The sequence below is a fragment of the Salminus brasiliensis genome, chromosome 22 (assembly GCF_030463535.1).
Source record: "Salminus brasiliensis chromosome 22, fSalBra1.hap2, whole genome shotgun sequence".
NCBI lineage: Eukaryota > Metazoa > Chordata > Actinopteri > Characiformes > Bryconidae > Salminus > Salminus brasiliensis.
In genome coordinates this window covers 4,423,148-4,448,085 of record NC_132899.1, presented here as the reverse complement: position 1 = coordinate 4,448,085, position 24,938 = coordinate 4,423,148, and the positions used below count along the sequence as shown (strand labels likewise).

Genomic DNA, 24,938 nt, shown 5'->3' with positions numbered 1-24,938 from the left:
CCCAGACATTAATCCTACAGCAGTATAGCCCCACCCATTCAGCCTACAGCAGTTTAGTCCCAAACATTAATCCTACAGCAGTAAAGCCCCACCCATTCAGCCTACAGCAGTTTAAGCCCAGCCATTAATCCTACAGCAGTATAGCCCCACCCATTCAGCCTACAGCAGTTTAGTCCCAAACATTAATCCTACAGCAGTAAAGCCCCACCCACTCAGCCTACAGCAGTTTAGTCCCAAACAGTAATCCTACAGCAGTATAGCCCCACCCATTCAGCCTACAGCAGTTAAGTTCCAGCCATTAATCCTACAGCAGTATAGCCCCACCCACTCAGCCTACAGCAGTTTAGTCCCAAGCCATTAATCATACAGCAGTATAGCCCCACCCATTCAGCCTACAGCAGTTTAGTTCCAGCCATTAATCCTACAGCAGTATAGCCCCACCCACTCAGCCTACAGCAGTTTAGTCCCAAGCCATTAATCCTACAGCAGTATAGCCCCACCCACTCAGCCTACAGCAGTTTAGTCCCAGACATTAATCCTACAGCAGTATAGCCCCACCCATTCAGCCTACAGCAGTTTAGTCCCAGACATTAATCCTACAGCAGTATAGCCCCACCCACTCAGCCTACAGCAGTTTAGGCCCAGCCATTAATCCTACAGCAGTATAGCCCCACCCACTCAGCCTACAGCAGTTTAGTCCCAAGCCATTAATCATACAGCAGTATAGCCCCACCCATTCAGCCTACAGCAGTTTAGTTCCAGCCATTAATCCTACAGCAGTATAGCCCCACCCACTCAGCCTACAGCAGTTTAGTCCCAAGCCATTAATCCTACAGCAGTATAGCCCCACCCACTCAGCCTACAGCAGTTTAGTCCCAGACATTAATCCTACAGCAGTATAGCCCCACCCATTCAGCCTACAGCAGTTTAGTTCCAGCCATTAATCCTACAACAGTATAGCCCCACCCACTCAGCCTACAGCAGTTTAGTCCCAAGCCATTAATCCTACAGCAGTATAGCCCCACCCACTCAGCCTACAGCAGTTTAGTCCCAGACATTAATCCTACAGCAGTATAGCCCCACCCATTCAGCCTACAGCAGTTTAGTCCCAGACATTAATCCTACAGCAGTATAGCCCCACCCACTCAGCCTACAGCAGTTTAGTCCCAAGCCATTAATCCTACAGCAGTATAGCCCCACCCATTCAGCCTACAGCAGTTTAGTCCCAGACATTAATCCTACAGCAGTATAGCCCCACCCACTCAGTCTACAGCAGTTTAGTCCCAGACATTAATCCTACAGCAGTATAGCCCCACCCACTCAGCCTACAGCAGTTTAGGCCCAGCCATTAATCCTACAGCAGTTTAGCCCCACCCATTCAGCCTACAGCAGTTTAACCTCACTTACTCAGCCTACAGCAGTTTAGCCCCACCCATACATACCTGTCCATGAAACTGTCCAATTACTTTTGAGCCTATTAAAAACATCTGCCATTCTTATATAATTCATGCAACATGTTTTTATTAAGCCATAATTATAATTGTGTCAATGTCCAAATATTTAAGGACCGAACTGTAAGTCATAGGACTCCGAACTGTAAGTCATAGGACCAATATTTACATCTCAAGTCCAGAGCAGCTCTTCAGCACCAGCAGCTGGAATATCTCCCAACACTGTGGTGTGTTTTTTCCATTAGAATCTCGGACACAAAGATCTGGTTCTTCACTCCACATAATTTGTTTGTTTTGGTTTAGTCAGACAGCAAAGGTGGTCGTACACATTGGCTAGACGCAGCTCCTGAGTAAGACTTTCTTCTGGCAATTGCTAGTTTTAAAACAACACTTGAGGCTGCAGTCGGGCGGCTTTAGGCCTTGCAAGTGCTTCCTTCCTCCGCTGTTTCAGAACAGACGAGGTACCAGACGAGGGCTCGATTCCCTGACAGGGCGAGCACACCATACTACATCAACAAGGGTTTCTGGGCAAGACGCCTAACTCTACATTCTCCTACCTGTATAACATCATTCAAATGCTAGACCCAGGCTTCATGAGGGTGACGATAAGATTTCCAAGATTAATAGAAGCGCTAGCAGATCTTACTGGGATTCAGCTTGGACAGGGCTTCCATCCAAGATGCAGCACATACAAAATTTGGTAAATTTGGAGGCGTGGAAGAGAGGGTAAGTGTTATTAGTGTAGCTCAGGCAGGAAAAAGGTGGCTATCGAAGGGAAAACAAGACGGCTAGCACTGAGCCCTGAGGGACACCAGTGGAGAGACTGCAATATGCCACATCTAAACATGCCAACCGTCAATGCTGACTCAGTTCTGGCTCTTATTCTGGTCATGCTAAACGATCAGCTTGGTCATACTGGTCATACTGGTGAACCATCTTGGTTATGTTGGTCATGCTAAACGATCAGCTTTGTCATACTGGTCATACTGGTGAAGTATCTTGGTTATGCTGGTCATGCTAAACGATCAGCTTGTTCATACTAGTCATACTGGTGAACTATCTTGGTTATGCTGGTCATGCTAAACAATCAGCTTTGTCATACTGGTCATACTGGTGAACCATCTTGGTTATGTTGGTCATGCTAAACGATCAGCTTGTTCATACTGGTCATACGTGTTTTACATTTATGTCTGACTCTGTTAGTCTGTTTATACTATTTGTGATAGATAATAATAAAAATCAAATAAAAAAGTCAGATTAAACTGTTTTTTAAATAAATATATATATAAAATATTTTAATTGCAGTCAATAAATGCCCGAGACATGGAACTTCCAAGCCCCCCCCCCCACCACCTTTGAGATGCTTCACTGGCTGCTTATTGGACTGTCTGACTTAACATGTCTGATATTTCAGCTACTTTCCTTAAAGTAAGATTTTTGTAAAGTAAAGCTTTGGCAGCTATTCAATGTATTTGAATGATCTCCCACACTTTGGGTGCTGGGAATGACGGCTGTTCAACACAGGAGGCGGTGGTCAATGATGTTGGCGGCAACTGTTAATCAGTTATGGCTGCTTTCGTTTAGTCCCAGACATTAATCCTACAGCAGTATAGCCCCACCCATTCAGCCTACAGCAGTTTAAGCCCAGCCATTAATCCTACAGCAGTATAGCCCCACCCATTCAGCCTACAGCAGTTTAAGCCCAGCCATTAATCCTACAGCAGTATAGCCCCACCCATTCAGCCTACAGCAGTTTAAGCCCAGCCATTAATCCTACAGCAGTATAGCCCCACCCATTCAGCCTACAGCAGTTTAGGCCCAGCCTACACCAATAAGAGTCCTTGGGCAAGACTCCTAACACTACACTGACCCACCTCTGTAATACAAGTAACCTTGTAAGTTGCTCTGGATAAGAGCGTCTGCTAAATGCCATAAATAAATGTTTAGTCCCAAGCCATTAATCCTACAGCAGTATAGCCCCACCCATTCAGCCTACAGCAGTTTAGTCCCAGACATTAATCCTACAGCAGTATAGCCCCACCCACTCAGCCTACAGCAGTTTAGTCCCAGACAGTAATCCTACAGCAGTATAGCCCCACCCATTCAGCCTACAGCAGTTTAGTCCCAGACATTAATCCTACAGCAGTATAGCCCCACCCACTCAGCCTACAGCAGTTTAGTCCCAGACAGCAATCCTACAGCAGTATAGCCCCACCCACTCAGCCTACAGCAGTTTAGTCCCAGACAGTAATCCTACAGCAGTATAGCCCCACCCATTCAGCCTACAGCAGTTTAGTTCCAGCCATTAATCCTACAGCAGTTTAGCCCCACCCATTCAGCCTACAGCAGTTTAGTCCCAGACATTAATCCTACAGCAGTATAGCCCCACCCACTCAGCCTACAGCAGTTTAGTCCCAGACAGTAATCCTACAGCAGTATAGCCCCACCCACTCAGCCTACAGCAGTTTAGTTCCAGCCATTAATCCTACAGCAGTTTAGCCCCACCCATTCATTTTTACAGCAGTTTAACTTCACTTACTCAGCCTACAGCAGTTTAGCCCCACCTTGCAAACCTGTCAATGAAACTGTCCAATTACTTTTGAGCCTATTAAAAACATCTGCCATTCTTATATAATTCATGCAACATGTTTTTATTAAGCCATAATTATAATTGTGTCAATGTACAAATATTTAAGGACCGAACTGTAAGTCATAGGACTCCGAACTGTAAGTCATAGGACCAATATTTACATCTCAAGTCCAGAGCAGCTCTTCAGCACCAGCAGCTGGAATATCTCCCAACACTGTGGTGTGTTTTTTCCATTAGAATCTCGGACACAAAGATCTGGTTCTTCACTCCACATAATTTGTTTGTTTTGGTTTAGTCAGACAGCAAAGGTGGTCGTACACATTGGCTAGACGCAGCTCCTGAGTAAGACTTTCTTCTGGCAATTGCTAGTTTTAAAACAACACTTGAGGCCGCAGTCGGGCGGCTTTAGGCCTTGCAGGTGCTTCCTTCCTCCGCTGTTTCAGAACAGACGAGGTACCAGACGAGGGCTCGATTCCCTGACAGGGCGAGCACACCATACTACATCAACAAGGGTTTCTGGGCAAGACGCCTAACTCTACATTCTCCTACCTGTATAACATCATTCAAATGCTAGACCCAGGCTTCATGAGGGCGACACGGTAAGTGTTATCAGTGTAGCTCAGGCAGGAAAAAGGTGGCTATCGAAGGGAAAACAAGACGGCTAGCACTGAGCCCTGAGGGACACCAGTGGAGAGACTGCAATATGCCACATCTAAACATGCCAACCGTCAATGCTGACTCAGTTCTGGCTCTTTTACCTAATAATTTTTATAATGTACATGAAGCAACTTTGCAGACATTACCAAAAGGCCAAGAAGAGAAGATTAGTAAAGAATAGCAGCTGAATTTGCAAAACACAACTCCAGGAGGTCACTTGCAAAAGGTCACCCCCAGGTCACCTGATGGTGGTTTATTTGGTTCATATATTTGTTTATATAACATCAGATCAGTGTCTTCAGATTTGTATTACAAAATGTTTATTATATTTACAAAAAAAATATATATATATATATATAAAAATACATCAGAAAATACATACATTTCACAGTTGTTAAATACAGAAATGTCAGTAGTTCACAGAAGCTGTATATCAGGCTCAGATAATCAGATAATGATAATAATGATAATAATAATAATAATAATAATAATAATAAAAGCTTAAATCATACAAATGCTTTGCTGCCATCATTACAACAGTTAGAGTACTGATAAAAGCAGCCCTCAGCACTGGTGAGATACGACCTCATGATTAGAAATAGCCACCGAAGCCATAAAATCTGGATCATTTAGGAGTTTAAAAGTAGCTTAACAGAAACAAGCCCCCACTCAGCACCTCAGCGATTCACTCAGCGATCACTCTGATCAGCAATAAAATGTTATTTCACAGAAATCTGATGTAAAAACTGGAAAATAAACATATATAAACATATATACAACATATTTTCCAAACTGGCCATCAGCAAGACTGGAAACCTGCCCAGTGCTAATACCTTATAGGAAGCTGATCCACACCTTTTTTTTTACCTTATGACCTCATTGTTTCCTGTCCCTCCTTCATCAAATATTACAGGCTTACAGTTTGACACTAGTGAGACAAACTGTCACACTATTGAAGCATAAACTGAAGAAGCTGCAGTATTAGACTGGTTCTCTGTTCTAGGTCTCCTTTTCCACAAAACTAACAAAACAATGAAGCCACAGGCAGCAAAAACGGCCACGGCAATTCTAGCCCGCTGAGGAGGTTCTGTAAAAAAGCAAACGTCTTTAAATTAAAGCCTGAATCACAGTCAAATGTAAAAAAATAATATTTAATGAATATATGATTTAATAGTTGGAAAGAGAAAACACCGTACCTGCAGTGGAGACGTCGGTTCTCCTGTTGGAATCTGTAATTGGGATTTCTATAAAGAGGAAGTACAGTCAGTCATTTCTTTCTTATAGTGCAGTTCATCCTGTGTGCTTAGTGTCAGTAAAATATTCCTAATGAGAATTATAATCTACAGTCCTAATCTACTGTAAATAATGAAGAGGAACGGAAAAGAGTGCTGTACCTTCAGAAACAGGAGGGGCCTTCTCTGTAAGAGAGACAGATTGAGAACAGTGTGTTTAACAGTGCTCAGAATTACACTGATCAGAACTGTGGAGCTTAATGACTGATAATGATGAAGTACCTGATAATCCAACAGTGAAGTTCTTTGGTAGAGAACTAGTGTTTAGCTGCACCCAAAACTGAAACGTCCCGTTGTGATCTTTGGTCGGTGTGATTTCATGATGAAATGTTAACTTATTAGGCAGGTCTGGTTTTGATTCCTTTAAAACGATCCATTCAGATTTATCAAAAAACTTCCATTTATAATGAAGTACCTTACACGGCTTCTCACATTTTAAAGTGCAGGTTAAATAGAATGGCTCCCCCACAGTCCCATTCATGTCAGGACAATTTAAGAAAGAATCTGAAAACAAGAGAAAACAGAAAAAAATTAAATGTTAAGAAATAATTTACAATAGAAATAAACCGTAACTGAAAACACACCACTACACACACACACACACACACACACACACACACACCCCAATTCTCAAATCACACTAGAAACATCATTAGACCCATTTTCAGAACTACAGCACAGTTTTACTACAGGCACTATATTTCCCGTCCTACCCCAGCGTCTTTCCACAAGCTCGAGCAGCCAACACTGCGGTTTTTGAGTGGAGTACTGGACATTTAAATATTTAAAGCTTAGCTTAGAACCCCTTAGAACCTTATAACCTATCAAACACACACATTAGAGCACTGAAGCAACGGCCTCAGTTACATTAGCCTAGGCTTTATTAATGCTAGCTGGTAATAATATCAAATGACTAAAAGCGTGTAATATATTTGGTGTAATATATGTAATATATTTGGCGTGTGCCCCAGTACAATTAGTCTAGAAACACCCCAGAATCATGTTGTGGCATGTGCTGATTCAGTATATAATAAATAATAATAATAATAATAATAATAATAATAATAATAACAATAATAACAACAACAATAATAATAACAATAATATCAACAACAACATCAATAATAATATAAATAATAATATAAATAATAATAATATTATTATTATGATTACTATTATTATTATGGGGCACATGCCAAATATATTACATATATTACACCAAATATATGTAGTCATATATTATAATTATTATTAATAATAATAATAATAATAATAATAATAATAAAATAATATTATATATAAAAGTAATTATATTATATATAAAAATATATAATTATAAAAAAATGTATAATTGTATTATTATTATTATTATTATTATTAATAATAATAATAATATTATTAATAATATTCATATATAATATTATAAAATAATGTAGTATAATAAAGAGATGTTCCTTACCTGAACTGAAACAGGGAGCGATAAGCAGGACTTGGACCAGCAAACACTGAAGGAAACACACTCGGGTCATGGTCTCAGGGTCTCAGGGTCTCCAGGTCTCAGGGTCTCAGTTTGTTCTGGAACCGCATGTAAACAGCCATTAGATCACAGTGCAGTGAGATTACAGCAAAGTGAAAGCCAAGTACAAACATCCAGGTGTAAAGTGGAAAAACAGACATCATCCTGGACCAAGACCAGCTGTAGAACCTTTCACTGAAGAGCCCTTAGGTTACACTTCAACCACGACTACACCTTACAATCAAACATCAACCAATCCTGAAACCAAGCCAAGCTTCACTTCCGGAAAAACTGCTTAGCAAAGCTGTCTGTGCAGAAGACAAAAGAGGGGGAGGAGGAGGAGGAGGAGAGCAGCTCAAAGGTCATATTTACATGCTTCAACTCGCAGTACAAGACAATACATAAGATCAAAGATATATCTACAGAGATCATAAGATTCAGTGGAGATTGAAACGTATCCAGATGCTCCTTTTAATGAGTGAATTCCTCCTCATGCCCAGTGCCATCCGGTAGATAGAGGGGTAGATAGAAGCCCTTTGCTGCTGTAAACAGTGTCTTACACCAGATTTTGAAACATTGCTGTGATTTGATGGCATTCAGCCATGCGAGTATTAGTGAGGTCCATATTGACAGTAATGAAAATGATAAAAATCCCAGTCAAACTTATCCCAGATATGATGATATATGATGTATAATGTATGATGTATGATATATATCTCAATATGACATATTATATATATTGTCAGTTAGGACGACCTTATTTTATACCTACATCCACACACACACACACACACACACACACACACACACACACATATATATATATATATATATATATATATATATATATATATATATATATATATATATATATATATACATATATATCATCCCATATGGCATGACTGACTATATCAATAAGTATTCAGACGCTCCTTTTAATAAGTGAGTTCAGCTACTTTATGGTTCACTCATTACCCATCACCCACAGCTTGTTTAATCACTACCGAAAAGCATGGAGGACATAAGTGCATGAAGCAGCCTGTGCAAAAGCCACTGGGCGACCTAACGCTGTGCAATTTGAGCAGGAGGAAGTGTAACAGCTTGCAGTGTATATAGCTTAACTCTGTCAGTCCGGTTCAATAATCTCTAAAATGAATCAGATCATCAGTAAAACAAAATTAAAAAAACTTTAAATATATATATTCTTTCTATCACATCTATTCCAAAAGCCCTGTTTCTAGCACTGCCACTGTCCTGTGTGTTCACAGTGTGTGTGTGTGTGTGTGTAGAGAGAGAAGATACTTACTGTGATAAGTGAACACTGCCGGGATCCAACAGCAACTAAACACAAGCGATCCATACAAGTCCTTTAGCCTTGTAGACGGGCCTTTCACTTTCATAATGAGAGTTCCTGCTGGCACCTGATCCTAATCTCCAGCAACACCCACCAGTGGGCAGCAACCACCCAGCAGAAATCCAGTCCCTCTTACAATCCCCTCCTACCTCAGTCTGTACTGCGCTGCTCTGGGAGCTGTGGTGGGTTGGCTGTGACGGGGGTGCAGAAAGGAATCTTGTCACAATGCTAACTTGGTTTAATGGCTTTAGTCCCCTGTGAAAATCAGACGTTCTCATTATCCGGGCAGTGCAACACTAACAGAGGAGTCTGGTGACGTTGGTCTTGTGGTACCAGACACCACAGGGCACCTTTAGAGGTCTAGAGGTGGAGTCCATGCCTTGAATGCTCAGAGCTGTTGAGGCAGCACAAGGGGGTGCCACCACCTACTCAGTATTAGGGAAGGTGGTATTAATGTTATGGCTTATTATATATATGTATATATTATATAAGCACCAAATTAAATTGCCAGTATTTTATGTGGATATCTAGTCTCTAATCTCTATGGTTATGTATTTCTATTCATATTCATATGTAGGCTTTTATGGTCAGTAAAAGTAACAGATTGTGCGAGTGGTCCTCTTGTCTTCGGTGTGTCCTACTGACCCTCAGACCAGGGTTATAGTTCAGTCATGACTTGACCATCATTTCAGAAAACAATGAAGCTTTGACCTGTATTTCAGGTGGTTTACTAATAATTCTCGTCTACATCTGATCCGACCTCGCTTGTGTAGTCTGATATCTTGGGTAGTTCACATGCCAGTAGCCACAGAATTCTATGGAATTCTCAGTTACAATCTTATCTTGAACACACACTCAAGTGTTGACCGGTGCAATAAGCTGCATTCTGTAGTTATACAGCTGGTCAGTGAGTGCTGATCCTCTGAGTAAAACACTGATATTAGAATAATAAGGCAGGAGGTACCGCAGCATCCAGGCCAGAACAAACCGGCTAATGAACAGTTTCTACTCACGAGCCATCAGGTTCCTGAACAAGCTGTGAACCTTTCACCAACACCACCACTGCACTCGGACACTTTATTATTAATACTCTATTTATCACTGCTATGGACAACATCACTAAGTCACTTTATACAACAGGAATAGACAAACATACATATTTATATTTAGCTCCAATCTCTCAGACTATACCTGTCTCGTAAATGTACATATCAGAGAATTTCTACAGATCCCTCCTGTCTTTGTATATTCTGTATTTTGTGTGTATTTTGTATTTGTTTAATATAATTTTTATATAATGTTTATATAACTATTTTAATATATTTAGTATGTATATAGTTTTGTCCTCCCGTAGAGCATCAACCTGAGCCTAACCACAAGCATTTCAATGCATAAATGTCCTGACATGTTGCGCAAATGACAAATAAACCTGAAACGGTGGTAAATCAGGGCTTAATGATGGTAAATCAGGTGAGCTGCTGCTGCTGCTGCTGCAGTTGAACACATCCTCCACACTGTGCTGGCTGGACTGGGGGCGTCCAGGAGAAACCTGGAGGAACCGAGCTCTGTTCTTCAGACTAGCTCATGAGAAATCCCGCTCACTTTAAGACACAAGCGGCAATTCAGCCAGTGCTGCTCATCAATGGCATCAGTTATCCAGGCAGAAAAAACAACAGGATTGTAGTGGGTCTGGAACCGAACCAAAACCCTTGGGCTCAATGCAGGAGTACCACCTGGGTTGTGGCGAGTTCAAACCTACATGGAGTCACTGGGCTCAAGGCAGGAATACCCTCTGCATAGGTTTGTGGTGGGTCCGGAGCCGACCCGGCATCCTTGGGATTAAGGCAGGAGTACCACCTGGGTCATGGTGGGTTCGGAGCCAACCTGGAATCATTATGCTCAAGGCAATAGACCCCCTGCACAAGGTTGTAGTGGGTCCAGAGGCTACCTGGAATCATTGGGTTCAAGGCCGGAAAACCCATTGCATTGGTTTGTGATGGGTCCAGAATTGACCCGGCCTACTTGGGATCAAGGCAGGAGTGCCACCTGGGCCAACTCGGAATCATTATGCTCAAGGCAAGGCAAGGCCTACCTGCAATCATAAGGCTCAAGGCTGGAATACCTCCTGGACAGGGGGACACTTAGAGGGGCAATTTAGCATAGCCAATTCACCTGCCATGTATTATTACCTGGAGTACCTGGAGGACACAGACATGTGGAGAAGACCCAACACTCCTTACAGATGGAGACTGGAGCTAGGTTTGAACCCACAACCAATCTCCTATTCCCTAGGAGCATTTATTCAGCAAGTTTTTTCGCTCTGAGAAAACATGGAATGTGTCCCTATCGGACCCCAGACTGCAGTGTTCTCACGGCTTCGTGAGCCAAAAAAAAGCAGCAGGACTATTATTATATTAACATTTCAGGACTGTGTGTTTTCATGCCTGAAGGATTAACACTGTGCCAGTCAGCCCGACTTTATGCTTGCAGTTCTGAGGTTCTGCTGGACATCACTCGAGTCTGTCCTGGCTCTACATCTCCGGTTTCTGTTCATCTTTTTCTAATTCAGAATAATTCATCAAAAAAAAAAAGCAGAACAGAGCTCACTGTGAATGAGGACGAAGTCTACAATCACACGGGGGAGGGATTTCTGAAAAATCGGATCTTCTGAAAGTCAGTAAATGCAGAACAAGCAGTAAATGTTCTTAAAGAAAGGGAACTTCTCGCTCACCAAAAGTGAAATAAAAAAAAAATCTGATGACTTGTATGGAAAAGTAAAGTACACCAATCAGCCAAAACATTAAAACCACAAAAAAAAAAAATGAATGAGATTGATTAGCTGGTTTCAATGGTCAAGGAGTGGGGAAAAAATGGCCAAGCATAAGAATCTGAGCTACTTTGACAATTGTGATCTAGACAATGACTGGGTCAGAACATCTCCAAAACATCAGGCATCAGGTCTTGTGGGGTGTTGCAGTTGCAGTAGGCAGTAGCCAGGACTAACCAAAAGTGCTCCAAGGAAAGACAACTGGTGAACCAGCTCCAGGATCATGGGCCAAGGCTCGTTGATGCTCATTGAGGTCCCAACTTACAGAGCTCACAGGACCCAGATTCCACAGTCCCCCCCACTCCAGAGGTCTTGTAGAGTCCAGTCCTAGATATGTCAGAGCATCATATCTTGGCATCACGAACTCCAGCTCTGCACAGAATGCATCATTAATAGAACTTTCTTAATAGGGAGTCTCTGTGCCATCATGGATGGAGGAAGCATTGCAACAGCCTCCAGATGTTTGGCAAGAAGGTTGCACCACTTAGGAACCTGCAAAGTTACCAAAAGAGTCTCACCCTGACCCCCTCCTGTTTCTCCACACTGCCTCTATGTTCCTCAATGGTGGCTCCTCTCATCACCAGACCTAGATCCAGTAGAGCAGCTTTGAGACATGGTGGGATGAGGCATTCTCAGCATGGAGGTGCAGGAGGAAGCAACATGCTGAACTGAGAGTCTCTGTTTTTCAGAGTCAGCTGAGATCCTCAACAGTAAAACTGCTGAGGATCTCAAGAAGCAGCGTTTCTATCAAAATCTGCAACTGATTAAAAATGAAACTGCTCAGCAGCTTTGTGTGTGTATGTGTGTGTGTGTGTGTGTGTGTGTGAAGAACAGATCATAATGCTGTAGAATAGAAGAAGATCTAAAAACAAATCTGCCACAAGGGGTTCTTTGAGCCGAGCCATAGAAGAACCACTTTAGGTTCCATAAATAACCAGAAGATCCATTAGGCTGGAGAACCTTTACACTGGAAAAGAACCATTACAGACCTCCTGAAAGGGTTCTTCACACCTGCACATCATCTTTACACCCTTACCATGCTGTAGAAGAACCACCTCTGATTCTATAAGGAACCCAAAGAGAAAACGTTTAAGTCTGGTTCTAGAAAGGAGCCTCAAAAAGAACCATATTTGGTTCCAGAAAAAAAGTAAGTTGGAAGCAGATGTGCAAATGCACACACACAGATTGTCTAGTCCCTGTAAAGAAGTACTGCCAATAGAATAGGACTCTCTGGAGAAGATAAATAAACATGAGCCTATTGGCACCATGCTGCCTAATGCCAGGGGTGGGCTAGAGGGGGATAAAGCCCCCCAGCAGCATTGAGCTGTGGGGCAGTGGAGGAACTGTGTTCTCGGAAATGATGGAGGTGGAGCTCCATCCAGTACTTTTGGGATGACGTGGGTCGTGAACATCATCCAACATCCTGGCCTCAATAACAATGCTCTTGTCGCTGAATGCAATCAAATCCTCACGGCAATGCTCATTTTTCTCTGAAGAGTAGAGACAGTTACTCCAACAAAAGCAGGATACACTCTTTTTAATACTTTTGATTTCAGAATAAATAATAAATAATGATCATGTGTCCCAATACTTTTGTCACTTTTTCTGGAACCAAAAACAGTTCTTCTGTGAAATTGCTCAAAGAACCCTTTGTATTTTTAGGAGTGTGTACCAAGCATGTGGAGTCACTCACACACACACCATAACCATAGATATGACATCACCTCCTACAGTTATGGCTGAGCTGTCTTGTGGTGCCCTCTGCTGGTTAACTGGTGGTGCTGCAACAGCCAATGTTGTACTGAAAGTAAGCAAAAATGGCTTTACGACTGTACCCTTTTTTTGCCTCCTAAAAAAAGCCTAAAGCACAGTACACTCGCAGCTTTCTGCGTCTCTTCTTTGATTGACAGTCTGATTGTTCGTCCTCGGCACTACAGCAGAGCTTTAGCGTCACACAGGCGCAAGCTGGCAGGCCACAATTTTGTCAATTTCTTGCATATGATTTTCCTCCAGGCGCCTCAGTGCACCTCAACCAATCCTGGTTCAGGAACAGACGTGGGAAACCAGACAGGTTTACTCATCCTTCATTTACTTGCTGAAACTGACTTGCTTAACCAAACAGAGAATAGAATAAATAAAGAACATCGCGATGAGAAGGTCTGGAACGTCTAAGGCCCCGTCATCCGGGTTCTCCGTTTTTCTACCGGACATTCAAGCCTGGCATTAGGCAGCATGGTGGTGCCAATAGGCCCACGTTTATCAGCTCCAGAGAGTCCTATTCTATTGGCAGTACTTTTCTCCAGACAAGCTGTGTGTGTGTGTGCGCAGTTGCACACAACTTAAAGTAGCTGAATGCATTTGTTAGAAGGGGTGTCCACAAACTTTTCTTTAAAATAAAGCTGCTACAGGAGCGAGAGTTCTGACTGTTAGATTCCTTTAAGGAGAAAAAGTGAAATCAGGAAGTGGTCGGAAGATCAGGTCATCTAGATATACTTTCAAGGTGGAGGATCAGATGGAGGGATGTGAGCTGGCTCACACCTGAGGAAGGCTGAGGAAGGTTATGGAGAGGTTGTTTGAAGGGAAGGCAATGTTGTGAAAGGTGTGGAAGTTCTGGAGGGATTTCCAGCCTGTCCAACAGCACTCGCGGAGAGCATGGCATCCAGGCCTTGGACGTTGTTCCACGGATCTGAAATCTTTCTGGAATTCTAAACGAGAGGGAATCAGCACTAGCATCTGATTGGCCTAGAACATGATTGGCTCTGAGGATGAACTGGTGTAAGTGAGTGTGAGCGATTGGGAGCTACAGTGGCGGATTGAACTTGTCCAATTGGATCAGTAGCGAACCAGTGGCCACTATAGTAACCAGCGAAACCAGTAGAAGGGGCAGTGCTTGTGAAAAGCTGGACGTCCAAGGGGTTGCAGATCACACTGTCGTAGAAAAGGGGGCGCCATTTCAGTGGTGAAGCTAGGGGAGCCAAACTTTGAGCTCTAAGAGGCAGGAATTGTCCAATGTAATCGAGTGATACCGTGATGTGACTGTAGTAGCAAGGCAAAGGAGGTGGGAGACGGTGGGAAAGAGCGTCACTGGGGAATGATTCGAGTAGCATGGATAAGGTGGCCCAAAAGAGAGAGGAGCTGCTGTTTGGTACAGCCAAGATCATCGAGAAAAGCAGAGAGGAGGCTTGGAATGAGTCCAAGGAGATACAGAGGAACTCAAGTGAGATAGAGGGTCCCATGGTATTTTAGCTGTGAGGGGACTCCCGAGGCGGTGAAAGGTGCTAGATGGAGCTGCAAAGCCTTGTGCTGGAGGTGAGGAAGGGGGTGGGGTGGTGCAATAACCAGAAAATGGCATGGTCCACAGTGATGGACTTGATGGAAAGGTTCAGTGGAACCATGAGAGGCAGAAAGATAGATGATCCGTGCCCGAATATTTGCATCGCCAATGGTGTAATCCAGTAAGATGAAAAAGGAGGGGTGGAGAAAGAGCCCATCATGAAACCCTCAGAGACCTTTTTCACAGAGAGTGATGGGACAACGTTGGGCTCAGCCTGTGCAGAGAGAAGGTTACGAGATGAGAGGGAAGAAGTAGGCAGAGCAACAAGGCCTGAGGAGAAGCCAAAAAGAAGACCATCCCAAAGGTAACAGACGACCATCTGCATCAGGATGTCCAGCTTGATCAGCAGCCAAAGCGGTCACATCGACCGGGGTGGAAAAAAAACGTAACGGTCAGCTACTGCTGAACTTGGAGGGCCAACAAGGGCTGCAGGGGCAGGAGGGCACCCGGCCATAGTATGAGCAGACGTGACTGAGCGATGGCAGGTGAAGCAGTTGGAGGAGCAGTAGATGGGGTCAAAGGAGGATCGGTGGAACCATGGGTTTGGGACAATGGAGGGAAGGGAGGAGATGCAGCTTGGAGAACAGCAGTAGTTTTCATTTCTAAACACCTCCACCTGTAACTGTTTCACTAGATTTGAATTCTTCTTACTTTTCATTTTATTTATTTAATTATTTATTTATAATTATGCTTATTATTTTTATTCGTATTTCCATTTAAGAAAGGCTTTATTAGTATTATTAACGTTATTTCTTGTCATGTTTCCATTTTTATCTCCTAATTCCCATTTCTATTTCTGTTTTGTATTTATTTATTCATTATTTTCTTCTCATACTAATTAAATCTTAATTTTCTTTTTTACTTTTGTCATTTATTTTCATTTTTCTCAGTTAATTTTACTTTCTGTTGGTCGAGTATCTTCTCTTCCAACCCCTTCACTGTAAATGCTTGGCTACATTGATAAGGAGGGTCACCCTCGATGTTCTTTGGTTTTCTGATCAGTACATTTACACTGAGCTAACAAATTAAGACAAATACATCATTAAAATACATAATTTTATGTTATGAATATATATAATTATATTACAAACAAAAATCAACATTTTCACAATATTATTATTTTTGATTTAACAATATATTTGTAATAACATATATGTAAGAATTAGGAGAACATCATTAATCTACAAAACAGAAAAAAATCTTTTTATTTTGAACTATTTTAAATCTTATTTTTCAAACAATCCAGTAGAAATATACAGTTCTGAGGAACGTCAGCAGTGCAAACAGAAGTAGCTAGAAACAAAAGCGAAAAACTAAATAACAAAATAACCAAAATGAAATATATTTTAAAAGGTGGGGGGTGGGGCAGCATGACCCCAGAAAGTAACAGGAAGTAATTAGACAACATTACTTTAAAGTATTAATCCTTTGGATACATTACATTTACATTTGTACACAGGTAATTCATCTTTAACGTAACCCTTCCAACCCTGGATATTATACAGTACACTCAGTTTACAGGTAGACCTGTCACTGATTGCATTCATTAGAAGGGGGATCCACCATTTTTTTTCACATTTCTCTCTTCACTATACTGTCAAATCAATGAGGCCCAAGGCAGCAACAGCTGCCATGGAAATGTCAGTCATCTTGGTCATCTTCCCTCATTTTCACTGTAAAAAGACAAAACACATTAGTCCAAATCCTGAATCACAGCTTTATACACACACACACACACACACACACACACACACACACACATATACATATATATATATATATATATATATATATCCCTCGGTTAAAGTAAACTCATTAAACTGGACAAAAATTATGATACCCCTGAAAATAATGTGACCAAAGGGACATGTTAAATCAAGGTGTGTCCACTAATTAGCATCACAGGTGTCTACAATCTTGTAATCAGTCAGTGGGCCTATAGATAGGGCTACAGGTAGTCACTGTGCTGTTTGTTGACATGGTGTGTACCACACTCAACATGGACCAGAGGAAGCGAAGGAAAGAGTTGTCTCAGGAGATTAGAAAGAAAATTATAGACAAGCATGTTAATGGTAAAGGTTATAAGATTATCTCCAAGCAGCCTGATGTTCCTGTGACAACAGTTGCACATATTATTCAGAAATTTAAGATCCATGGGACTGTAGCCAACCTCCCTGGACGTGGCCGCAGGAGGAAAATTCATGACAAATCAAAAAGACGGAAAATGCGAATGGTAACAAAAGAGCCCAGAAAAACGTCTAAAGAGATTAAAGGTGAACTTCAAGCTCAAGGAACATCAGTGTCAGATCAAACCATCCGTCATTGTTTGAGCCAAAGTGGACTTCATGGGAGATGACCAAGGAGGACACTATTGTTGAAAACAAATCATAAAAAAGCCAGACTGGAATTTGACAAACTACATGATAACAAGCCCCAAAGCTTCTGGGAGAATGTCTTATAGACAGATGAGACAAAAATGGAACTTTTTGCCAAGGCACATCAGCTCTATGTTCACAGACGGAAAAATAAGCATATAAAGAAAAGAACACTGTCCCTACTGTGAAACATGGAGGAGGCTCGGTTATGTTCTAGGTCTGCTTTGCTGCATCTGGCACAGGGTGTCTTGAATCTGTGCAGAGTACAATGAAATCTCAAGACTATCAAGGGATTCTGGAGAGAAATGTGCTGCCCAGTGTCAGAAAGCTTGGTCTCAGTCGCAGGTCACAGGATAATGACCCAAAACACACAGCTAAAACACCCAAGAATGGCTAAGAGGAAAACATTGGACTATTCTGAAGTGGCCTTCTATGAGCCCTGACCTAAATCCTATTGAGCATCTTTGGAAGGAGCTGAAACATGCCGTCTGGAAAAGGCTCCCTTCAAACCTGAGACAACTGGAGCAGTTTGCTCATGAGGAGAGGGCCAAAATACCTGCTGAGAGGTGCAGAAGTCTCATTGACAGTTACAGGAATTGTTTGATTGCAGTGATTGCCTCAAAAGGATGTGCAACAAAATATTAAGTTATGGGTGCCATCATTTCTGTTTCATGAGTTTATTTTTTTAAATAATTCTGTTGAAGCATGGTTCAAAAGCAATGTCTGACTTTCATTGGTTAATGTTCATAGCATTTTTATTTATTATTATTTTTGTCAGATTCAAGTTATTTCTGTGACCATTGTGGGGTTTTCTTTCATTAACCGAGGGGTACCAACAATTTTGTCCATGTGTGTGTGTGTGTATGTATATATATATATATATATATATATATATATATATATATATATATATATATATATATATATATATATATATATATATATACACACACACACACACACATATATACACACAGTGGGAAAAAAAGTATTTAGCCAGTCACCAATTGTGCAAGTTCTCCCACTTAAAAAGATGAGAGAGCCTGTAATTGACATCATATGTAGACTCAACTATGAGAGACAAAATGAGAAAAAAATTCAGAAAATCACATTTTCTGATTTGTAAAGAATTTATTTGCAAATAATGGAGGAAAATAAGTATTTGGTCAATAACGAAAGTTCATCTCAATACTTTGTTATATATCCTTTGTTGGCAATGACAGAAGTCATACGTTTTCTGTAAGTCTTCACAAGGTTGGCTCACACCGTTGCTGGTATGTTGGCCCATTCCTCCATGCAGATCTCCTCCAGAGCAGTGATGTTTTGGGGCTGTCGGCGGGCAACACAGACTTTTAACTCCCTCCAAAGGTTTTCTATGGGGTTGAGATCTGGAGACTGGCTAGGCCACTCCAGGACCTTGAAATGCTTCTTACGAAGCCACTCCTTTGTTGCCCTGGCAGTGTGCTTGGGATCATTGTCATGCTGAAAGACCCAGCCACGTTTCATCTTCAATGCCCTTGCTGATGGAAGGAGGTTTGCACTCAAAATCTCACAATACATGACCCCATTCATTCTTTCATGTACACGGACCAGTCGTCCTAGTCCCTTTGCAGAGAAACAGCCCCAAAGCATGATGTTGCCACCCCCATGCTTCACAGTTGGTATGGTGTTCTTTAGATGCAACTCAGCATTCACTCTCCTCCAAACACAACGAGTTGTGTTTGTACCAAACAGTTCTACTTTGGTTTCATCTGACCATAAAACATTCTCCCAATTCTCTTCCAGAACATCCAAATGCTCTCTAGCAAACTTCAGACGTGCCGGATATGTACTGGCTTAAGCAGGGGAACACGCCCGAGTCCCTGGCGGCGTAGTGCGTTACTGACGGTAGTCTTTGTAACGTTGGTCCAGCTTTCTGCAGGTCATTCACTAGGTCCCCCCGTGTGGTTCTGGGATTTTTGCTCACCATTCTTGTGATCATTTTGACCCCACGGGCTGAGATCTTGCGTGGAGCCCCTGATCGAGGGAGATTAGCAGTGGTCTTGTAGGTCTTCCATTGTCTGATTATTGCCCCCACAGTAGATTTCTTCACACCAAGCTGCTGCCTATTGCAGTTTCAGTCTTCCCAGCCTGGTGCAGGTCTACAGTGTTGTTTCTGGTGTCCTTCGACAGCTCTTTGGTCTTCACCATAGTGGAGTTTGGAGTGTGACTGGTTGAGGTTGTGGGCAGGTGTCTTTTATACTGTTAACCAGTTCAAACAGGTGCCATTAATACAGGTAATGAGTGGAGGACAGAGAAGCCTCTTAAAGAAGAGGTTACAGGTCTGTGGCAGACAGAAATCTTGCTTGTTTGTAGGCAACCAAATACTTATTTTCCAGCATTATTTGCAGATAAAATCTTTAAAAATCAGACAGTGTGATTTTCTGAATTTTTTTTCTCATTTTGTCTCTCATAGTTGAGTCTACCTATGATGTCAATTACAGCCTCTCTCATCTTTTTTAAGTGGGAGAACTTGCACAATTGGTGACTGACTAAATACTTTTTTCCCCACTGTGTGTGTGTATATATATATATATATATATATATATATATGACAAATATAATTTTTGCTTGTTGAGATGCTGTTCATCTACACATGGGTGCAAGTGTGTCCCCTACTGTTAACATTAACAGAAACAAGAGGTCAAGCCTGTAGTGATCAATGTGGTGTGTGTGTGTGTGTAAAGTCTGATCTTACATTCAGTAACTGAATAAATGTGAATCCAGATTTTGTTAAATATACATCTCCAGAAAGCTAGAAATGCAACGAAGCCCAAGACCACAAGAGCTGCAGGGGTAACTCCAGCCACCACAGTTCCAACGGTGTTGATTTTAGCATCTGTAAAAAAAAAAAAAAGCAGCAATGCAGGGCGTGCATATAGAGCCTGATCTTACATTCAGTGTTTCAATGAAATCATTATGTTTATCTCAGAGTTACGAACCTAGATACACTTAGAATATAAGAAGCGTCCTGGTTAAATACAGAGGTCCAGTGTAATCTACTGTAAGCACTGTATGTTAAAGAGTGTTTTTCTAATGTGATTCAGAAGGTCAGGAAGAAAACACTGTACCTGAATTTGGGTCAACCTCTGGGGCATCCCCTGTCATTCAAACACAGAGAAATTACAGTGAGCACTTTCTACACCTGGGACACATTTTAGATAAGACACTAGATTAGACACTGCTGTTGTCCATTATAAACTACACTCAGAAAAATAAAGGTGCCAAGGCAAGCAGGGAACAGGAGAACCACTTCACTTCCCTTAAGATGCTTCCAATAGATGGTCCTTTAGAGAACTGTGTAAGGAACCTTTGAAAGCTTACAGAACCTCCACATAATGTAAAGGTTCTAGGAAGACGTCTTAAGCTCATCTAAACCTTTACATTATTTAAATAACCGAACTGTTTTCATAAGTGGAAAACTTTTATGGAGTGTAGTGAGGAAATGCAAGGTGCAGATGATCTTATATGATTCATATCAGTAAAATACATCATGAGAAGGATCTTGTCCACCTTGTTCAGATATAACTGCACAGTTAGAATCTACTGTAAACATGTAAGGTGCTTTGGGGTTTACTTAAGGAAAGTGAAACAGGACAGAAAGAGAACGCTGTACCTTGTAGAGCTTAATGACTGGTAATGATGAAGTACCTGATAATCCAACAGTGAAGTTCTTTAATAGAGAACCATAGTTATGTTGCATCCAAAACTGAAACGTCCCGTTGTGATCTTTGGCCGGTGTGATTTCATGATGAAATGTGATGATCTGATCTTTCGGCTTCAATTTCAACTTAGATTCGTTTAAAACGGTCCATTCAGATTCATTTAAAAACTTCAATTTATAATAAACTACCTCACAATCTGATTTCTTACATTTTAAAGTGCAGGTTAACTGTAATGGTTCCCCCACAGTCCCATTAATGTCAGGACAATTTAAGAAAGAATCTGAAAACAAGAGAAAACAGAAAAAAGTTAAAGAATGATTTATAATAGCTGAAAACACACCACACACACCAATTCACAAATCATACCCTGTTACTGTGGTGTGTGCTGATTCAGTATATCACTGTCAGATCTACAAATGTAACTTATTTTAGTATTTGTAGTAGTAGTATTAACTAATAATAATAATAATAATAATAATAGTACTTATAATAGAACACTTTTCATACATGTTGCAGCTGAAAGTACTTTACAAAAGCAGTATGATAAAAAGATATTCCTTACATAAACTGAAACAGGGAGCGATAAGCAGGACTTGGACCAGCAAACACTGAAGGAAACACACTTGGGTCATGGTCTCAGGGTCTCAGGGTCTCTGAGGGTCTCGGAGATTTCTTCTGGAACTGCATGTAAACAGCCATTAGATCACAGTGCAGTGAGATTACAGCAAAGTGAAAGCCAAGTACAAACATCCAAGTATAAAGGGGCAAAAACAGACGTCATCCTGGACCAAGACCAGCTGTAGAACCTTTCATTGAAGAGCCCTTACATCTACATTTAAGGCATTTAGCAGACGCTCTTCTCCAGAGCGGCTTACAAAAGTGCTTCACTGTTTACCCAAGAAGAACCTCAGCTAGTTTAAATAGACTAATAAATCAAAGATCCTCCAAGTTTACACTCTACTAAACACAAGTCAGTATGGAGACCATAATACTCTTCTCTTCGCCTGAGTACTCTCAGAAGAGGAGGGTCTTCAGTCTGGGTTTGAGGACAGTGAGTGTTGGAGTCTGCTGTTCGGACACCCAGGGGAAGTTCGTTCCACCACTTTGGTGCAGGACAGTAAAAAGTCTGGACGCTCGTCTTCCTGGATCTTAAAGGATGGCGGGTCGAGCTGAGCCGTACTTGAAGCTGGAAGGGCTCTTGGTGCAGATCGGCTTTTGACCATCAACATCAAGTACGGAGGGGCTGGCTGGTCCAGTCTTGGCTTTGTAGGCCAGAGTCAGGGGTTTGAAGAGCTCTTAGATTACACTTCAACCACAACTACACCTTACAATTAAACATCAACCAATCCTGAAACCAAGCCAAGTTTCATTGATTAGCAAAATTAGCTTAGCTTTATTGTTCCAAAATGTACAAACTCAAAATCTAATCATAACGTATTGATCATATATGCAGTATATTTAGACTAATGATTGAAATATATATAAATTAGAAATAATACATATATATATGCACATATAACACATTGAATTTAAATCCCCCCAAAACTGAAAATTCCCACCACAGATCTGCTTTAGACTAAGATATTGATTGGATATTAATTGGATATTGATTGGTAAACACTTTTTAGACAAAGTCTGATCACATGTAGTCTTGAGAGCTTGTTGCTTTTAGGTTTAGTCAGAAGGGAGCTGAGGTGTGCCAGGTCTAGTGATGGGGTTGTGCTCCAGCTGAAGCAGCTGAGAAGCAAGTTTTAGGCTTCAGAAAACCAAGCCCCTGCTGATGAACTAACAAAGTGCGCCCCTAGTGGTCTACTGTAAAGCTCCTGTAGAAGCACTGCTACTCACTGAGCCTGTGTGTGCAGGCTGTAGAGAGGGAGAAGGCGCTTACCGTCAGAAGTGAACGCTGGTGAGAGCCAACAGTAGCTTAGTGATCCCTGCACCTCTTCTGGCACGTTTTAGTCCTTTAGTCTGAAAAACTTTCACTTTGAAAAGGAGGGCTCCTGCTGACACGAGACCAACCCCCACTGCAGAGCAGCAACAAAAAGGGGTGGACCCATCCCACCTCCACCATGTCCTTAAAGTGAAAGCAGTGCAGGGTTGGGACAATGTTCAAAGCTGCAGTTTTAAAGAATAAAGCAAATAAAAGCAGAGCTTCTAACTAAAATACAGCCCAACTACATCTACACACCTTTTAATGGGCTAACAATGCTCCTTATGTGGACAGTAAGTGGTTCTCCATCACTGTGTTCATCATTAGAACATCTCCAAAGTTCTCCTCTCTCATGGAGTCTAGTATTATTTAGAGTTCTCCTCAGATCAACACCTGGTTTGGTGGTAGATCAGGGCTTAATGAGGGTAAATCAGGTGAGCTGCTGCTGCTGCTGCTGCTGCTGCTGCTGATGGAGTTGAACACATCCTCCACGCTGTGCTGGCTGGACTGGGGGGCGTCCAGGAGAACCCTGGAGGAACCGAGCTCTGTTCTTCAGACTAGCTCACCGACAAGATCTCACTACTTTCTTTTCTTACTAGCAAAACTGGGACTGTTCTTAAGGGGAGCGTTTTCCCCTTCTTCCACTATTCCACTCATTTGTCACTAGTCTGTAGTCCTCCAGCTCACGGCCCTTAACCTACCGGTCTGATCCACGCTGTGCTGGCTCCAGGCAATATAACCAATTAGACAGGGTTGTGGTGGTTCCAAAGCAGAGCTGGACTGGGAAGCAAATTCAGCCTGCCCTCCCACATCTTTCCTTTTCCTTTCCTTAGGTGGTAGAGACCTGCTGTATTTACGTCTATTTTGGCCGCTACACTTTTTCAAGAATTTGACATCAAACTTTGGGAGTTTTTAGCGTCCCCTGCCAGCTATATGTAGGATTTTTCGAATAGCTAAAGGCATCATGGCAGATAATGCTCCCAGCCAAACTGTAGGAAAGTCATTTAGACAGCGTAATTCACTGTATATGTTTTTTGTGATTTTTTACTTGAATCGCAGTGAATTCACAGTAAGCTCAGATTGTATAATGCTGCCGAGAAAGAAGGGTATATCCATGGGTGGCACAACTCAACAAAACACCCCAGCTTGCTTCCACGAGTGCTTTTGCGCACTAGTGTGACTGGAGAGACATCTAGAAGCACTGCTAGAGATGTGTGGGTGGAGTCTTAAAAAGACGTGCTGGGTAGAGTACACTAGTGTATCCTCTGCTGAAGCTGAAAAACATCTGTAAGACAAGTTTGTAAGACATCACAAAGATTTTCACACATTTTCGAACATTTTGTATCATGAGAGGGTCTTGTGGAGTCCACGCCTTGATGAGTCAGAGGTGTTTAAGCAGCACAAGGAGGACTAATAGTATATTAGGCAGGTGGTTTTAATGTTATGGCTGTTCAGTGTATCTAAAGATAAGATTAAAGGACAATGAATTAAGACAGTTATCTTTTATTTAACGCCACTTGAAGACTCTGGGGTTCACTCTGCTCAAACTTCTTTCTTCAATAGCTGGGTCTCTTTCCATCACACAGTGCCACCAGGCCTTTCTCCAGCGTGAGCTCCCAGTCATGATGATGGTGGGACATATTATGGGATATAGTGAGTGAACAGTCAGTTCTTGAAGGTAATGTTGGTGCTCGTTCAGTCTCTCATCACTTCCAGACTTGACTACTGCAGCTCTCTTCTGGCTGGTCTTCCTCTGCGCACCAACGGGCTCCAGCAGCTGATCCAGAACACAGCAGTACGGGTCGGGTCGTCTTCAACGTTTCTAAGTACAGCCATGTTCATGTCCTCTGCTGCGTTCTCTCTTCACTGTAGCTTCCTGTAGCTGCTGCCCAGGTCATCAGACTC

General features: G+C 41.9%; 1 long non-coding RNA gene across 1 annotated transcript; it reads right to left on the bottom strand.

Moving 5' to 3' along the window:
* Positions 1–16,216: 16,216 nt before the first annotated feature.
* On the bottom strand, positions 16,217–23,089 carry LOC140544094 (uncharacterized). Its single transcript, XR_011978217.1, has 6 exons — positions 22,992–23,089; positions 21,666–21,784; positions 21,090–21,383; positions 20,510–20,539; positions 20,137–20,277; positions 16,217–16,697 (listed from the first exon to the last, which is right to left on the bottom strand). It is a non-coding gene; the product is annotated as an uncharacterized lncRNA (long non-coding RNA).
* Between the last annotated feature and the right edge of the window lie 1,849 nt (positions 23,090–24,938).